The following is a 6000-nucleotide window of genomic DNA, read 5'->3' on the forward strand; positions in this document are numbered from 1 at the left end:
ATCGGATCCGGATCCGAGATCCGATCCGGTTCGACCCGGATCCAGATTTTCAAGAAAACCGGATTTTTTCCGGATATAAATCGGATTTTATCCGATCCGGTTTGATCCGGATCCTGATCCGATCCGGTTTTTCAAAAAACTAGCCGTTTTTTTTTTTTTTTTTTTTTTTGCAGTTTCAGCCTTTTTTGCAGTTTTTTGTTTTTTTTTTGACCATTTTAACCCCACAAAGTCCATTATAAATACATGGTAATGCTTTGGTTGAAAATGCACCAACAAACATTCTCATATTTATTTCTAAATCACTAAATATTCTCTAATCTCTAGTCTACTTATCCCATAATGGATAATTCACAAGCTTCCGTTTCCGGTTCCGCTTCCGTTGGAACATCTTCACAAGGCTACACTACGGCCGATATTGATTACAAAAAAGAAACAAAGCGAAAAGGGGACGTTTGGTCCAAATTCGAGTTGTGTGTAATGAAGGATGGTGCGGAAAAAGCTCGTTGTACACAATGTATGAAGTTCATGGGTGTTTCGGGTAATACAACGTTAAGAAAACATCTTGACAAAAGTTGTAGTGCAAGGCAAGACCCTAGACAACAAACAATGCGGGCCGATGGTTCGATTTTTGAATACGATGCCGAAGCTCTTCGGCAAGATTTGTCAAGGTTTGTCATTCAACAAGCGCTTCCTTTCAACCACTTCGACAATCCAAGGCTTACGGAGCTAATTCGGAATCGACTACAACCGCGATATAGCAATGTAAGTCGTTCTACCTTAAGACGTGACGCCTTTAAATTATGGAAAAAAGCTAAAACTGAAATAATTGAAGGTTTTCGAACATATAAACATAGGGTTTCTATAACTTGTGATGTTTGGAGCGCACCACATGGAACGGCAAATTCTTATTTAGCCGTTAACGCTCATTGGTTTAATCCCGATTCGTGGCTTTTAATGAAACGTGTTATCGATTTTAAAATATTTGGTTATCCACATAACGGTAATAATATAAAAAAAGCGTTACAAGACACTTTAGAAGAATATAATTTAATCGATAAAGTTTTTACAATTTCGCTAGATAATGCATCTAATAATGATGCGGCCATGAGTGAGTTAAAAATTGCACTTAGACCGATTTTAAATGGTGCATTTATTCATACACGTTGTGTTGCTCATATTATAAACTTGGGAGTTCAAGATTGTTTAACTTTTTGTTCTTCATTAAAAGAAAAATTTAGAAGATTATTAGTAACGATTTATCGTACGAGCAACGCACGACATCATAACTATAAGGCTTTTGTTAAAGATTGTCATGGCACTTGGTTAGGTCCTTATTTTGATAATAATACAAGATGGAATTCTACTTGTTTAATGTTCGAAAATATTTTACGTCAAAAAGAAACGTTAATCGCTTTTAATAGAAAACTACTTAGAAAGGGATTTTCCGAACCAATTAGTGACGACGAATGGGATGACTTGGAATCATTAACAAGTTTTTTACAAGTTTTTAAAGAGGCATCAACAATGTTATCGGGTGTTTATTACCCAACTAGCGTACTAGTTTTAGAACAATTTTATATAATGACGGAAAAAATATGCGAATTTGCGAACTCAAATAATGTTATTTTTAGACAAGCGATTTTTCATATAAGAAAAAAACTAAAAAAATATTTTGGAGAGATACCGAAGGTATTTTTATGTGCGGCCGCACTTGACCCACGATTAAATTTTAATGGGGTTGAACGATTGATGACAACAATATATACCAACTTTGATTGTGTGCATGGTGTTTTTGATGACGAACCCAACTATCTTTTGAACCAAGTACACGCTTTTAATGATGTTTTTGAGAATATGTTTGGTATTTATGCAACAAAATATGGTCGACAATCAAACCCAATTGTTGACCAACCCGGATCATCTTCTCGAAGGAGCCGAGACCTCAAAATAAGTCTTTTTAACTTGGTACGTGAAGACGCTTCCAAACGCGCACGAACATCGGCACCCACAAGCGAGTTGGGAAATTATAAGATGGCAAACTTTGCACTAAACATGAGTGAAGAACAATTTAACAACCTTGACATTTTAAAATGGTGGGAAACAAAACAAGACACATATCCAATATTAAGCATTATGGCTCGTGACTTATTTACCGTTCAAGCTTCAACCGTAGCTTCCGAATCGACCTTTTCTTTGAGTGGTCGAATTATATCGGAAAGAAGGTCAAGACTTACCCCCCAAGTTGTGAAAGTATGTGTATGTTTGAAAGATTATTTGGATGGGGTAGATAGGATACAAGATCAAACTTCATTAGAAGGTCCGTTATATAACGACATTGAAGAATGTATAGAGTTTGAAGAAAATTTAGCGGGATTATCTCCTACAACAACCAAAGAGAATTCCGACAATGAACTAAACGAAGTGGATGAAGGTGACTATGAACCGTTTGATATGGACCAAACCGAAATGAATGTATCGGGTTACCAACAAGCTTACCTTTCTCTAGTTGATGACCCCGCTTTTGAAGACTACGATCGAAGGCACCATCCTCAACGCGCTCAACAAGATAACACATTTGGGTCATTTGACGACTAAGTATAATGGGTGATGGCCATGCCGAAGCTCGATATACTTTAGTCTTAATACATTATTGGGTGATGGCCATGCCGAAGCTCGAAATGTATTAATTATAATTGTATTGTTCGAATAAAAGTGTTTTTATTTTTATTATTGTATCGTTCGAATAAAAGTGTTATTTATATAATTGTATTGTTCGAATATTGTTATTTATATTATCTATTGTGTTGAGCACTTGAGCATTATAACTTTTCTTTATACCGATTATATTATTGTTGTCAAACGTTAAAAGAAATAGAACCGGTAAAAATATAATTTGCAAAATCGAATCCTAGTCCAAGAAAAATCCGAAAAAATCCGATCGAGATCCGAAAAAGAACCGGTTCCGGAAAAAAATCCGAAAAAAATCCGACGCCGAGAACCGGAACCGGATCCGGAACCGGTTCCGAAAAATCCGGATAAAAAAATCCGGTTTTTTTTGTCCGAATCCGGTTTTTTATCCGGTTTGTGCATCTATAACCAAAACTATCGAAGATGGAGCAATAATACCACGATCCTCCAAGTCCTAGAAAAAACCTTTCTCACCAGTACCAGGGCCCGAAAACGAAGTACAGCCTACTTGTGTATCAACAAAAGAATAGTACTCTTTTATCTCCTATTTTTTTTTTAACGGCGATATCGACATGGAATGCTCTCATTGTCACCCACACACGCGTTAAGAGGAAACTCAATTAGTGACGATGTTAGCGGTACCATCGAAGGTTGGGAAAAAAAACCCCAGAGACCTTCCCAAATCGCATTGATATTGGCAGTACCATCAAAAGTTGAAAACTCCCTGCCTGCTTGGTGTGAGAATCAAACCCGAGTTGGCAGTACCCCAAGTTGGATCTCACCCCTATATCACTCAAGCCAAACTTCGTTGGTTTTATCTCTTACCTTTATTGTTAAATATTTTAATACATTCTTAGTCACATACTCCTTTGATCCATCTACACTTTTGTGTCGTAAATTTACAGTTTTATCTCTGGAGAGTTAAACTTATATTATTATTTTAAGTACAATAAAAAAGATCATGGGGAGTGTGAGAGAGAGACTTAGGGGAGAGAGTGAGAGAGGAGAGAGCGGCGGAGCATGGAGATCACGAGAGAGGTGCAACAGCGGACTTCAGGACCGATTAACGTGGCTATTCGGAACTCATTTAACATCGTTCATGTTCTTTAACTTCCCGTATTCATGGACTGCCACAGATTTGTGGAGAACGTTCAGGCCATTTGGGGATCTAAGGGATATTTATGTGGCAGGAAAAAGGCTCAAAAGTGGCAACAAATTCGCATTTGTAAGATTTGGTAATGTCAACAATAGCGATCAACTTCTTGCCGTCCTGGAAAAGATCACCTTCAGAGGGGAACAAATCAAAATCTTTAAGGCGTTTGAAAGAAAGGATACTGGAGAGAGAAATGATGTAAACAGGAAGATGTTGCATGCACAACACATTTTCAACAACCCTCTTAACCCCAACAACAGTTATCGAGATGATCGTAGGTTCTGTGATGTTGCAAAAAGTAACACAGTTGACCTAAGAGATTCTCTAAATCGGAAACATGGAGGTGATTACAGGTCAGACCTAAGAGATGTCTTAAACAAGAAGAAAGGTGAAGATCTTAGATCCAAAATCAATAACTTAAAGGAAGAAAACCCACGAGGCCCCACAACCAAGCAGGCAGCAGAAGATAAGAAATATAGTGATGGCAGAACTGTTCATGTCAAAGAGAAAAATAATAATCTTGTGGGTAACTCTATCATCTGTGAAATCCATAGCTTGGATTTAATGTTCCAATTTGAAGACTTGTGTAAGGCCGAAGGGATGGTCAATTTCCAACTTAAATACCTGGGTGGGATGGAAATTCTTCTAGTCTGTGATTCTAAGCAGACAGCTGAAGTTATTGTAAAAAATCCTAATCACTTGATCCATAAGTGGTGCAAATATGTTAAAATCTTAGATAATTCATACCGCAACCCAGGAAAGCTAATGTGGGTTAACATAAGTGGTGTGCTGATCACATGCTGGAACGAATCCACTTTTAAAGAAATCGCAGGTTGGTGGGGTACTATTTTGAAGATGGAATGTTGTTCGATTGAGGATGGTAATCAAGACCTAAAATGTGGAAAAGTCCTACTGCATATTCGATGCAACACTGTGCAGTATGAAGGCTGGGTCAACCTCAAAGATGAACATGGTTGGTATTACGTTAACATCAGTGAAGATCTAAATAGAGTCGTGAACATTGATTTCGGAAAATCGGAAACGCAGGCTCAGAATGATAATAATTCGCCGAATGACAGCTCTGACGATGAGTTTATCGATGATACGTATGATAACTTAGAAGAGGATGAAGATGAGGATATCTTTAATCTTGTAATTGATAATCAATGAAGACTTGGAAGAAGATCTTTTGGGTCCAATTGGTAAAGATAATTCCAAGGATGAAGTCAGATCGGATTCCGGCAACGACCAGGATCCACACAAGTGTGAAGACGAAGAGTCAGGATGCGTGGGCGTGGGCATGGGTAATCTTGTTGGGAATCCAACCGATGATGGTGTCAGAAGATACGGCGAAATCCAACAGCAGTATTAATTATGTGTGTGAGTCCCAAAACACTGAGTCTGGCAACTACTGCGCGAGTAACGATAACCTAGATCAACAAGAGTACAAGTCGGCAAAGGAACCTAATACCAACATGGGCCCAAGTTTAAATGATCCATTAAGCCCAAGAAGAGCTGGATCCAATTGTGTGGGCCCAACGGCTGATATTGATGCAAACAATGATAGAAGCCCAAACAATGAAATCCCAAATACATTTAAAAAGGCTTATGAGGAAAATGCTTGCCCTGAGCATGCTGGGTCTGATTTTGGACCTAAAGTTACTAATGATCCACAAAAGGCTACGCACCAAAAAATTGGGGCAAACGGCAAATTAAAGAACAGATCTATTGCCAACACAGAATCATCGAAACACGGTGGGGATAAGAGACGATTGAAGAAATCCGATACAGGTAAAAAGGAGTGTTGTTGGTCCAGCATTCGACGTTGGAAATCCTCCTCAAGAATGCTCAATGTTAAGAGTGTAGCCAGGAATAGAAGAACTGATAATAACCCAATTAGGTCAAGATGTACATCGTGTCGCAAAAAAGGCTCGCCTGGCTCCTCTAATTACGAAGAAAAGAGATCAAATTCGCAAGATAATCAGTGTACAGCAAGCAGGAAAAAGAGAGTAAATGACGATTCTCAATCAAACGCTTCGATTGGTACAGAGGATGTCTATGAGTTTGGGTGCCGTTTGGGATTAAATTGGAAGAAGAAACCTGCAGCACAGTAAGTTTTATTGTTCCTCTTCGTTTGTACATGTTTTCAATGAAGTTCA

The sequence above is a fragment of the Rutidosis leptorrhynchoides genome, chromosome 4 (assembly GCF_046630445.1).
Source record: "Rutidosis leptorrhynchoides isolate AG116_Rl617_1_P2 chromosome 4, CSIRO_AGI_Rlap_v1, whole genome shotgun sequence".
Lineage (NCBI taxonomy): Eukaryota > Viridiplantae > Streptophyta > Magnoliopsida > Asterales > Asteraceae > Rutidosis > Rutidosis leptorrhynchoides.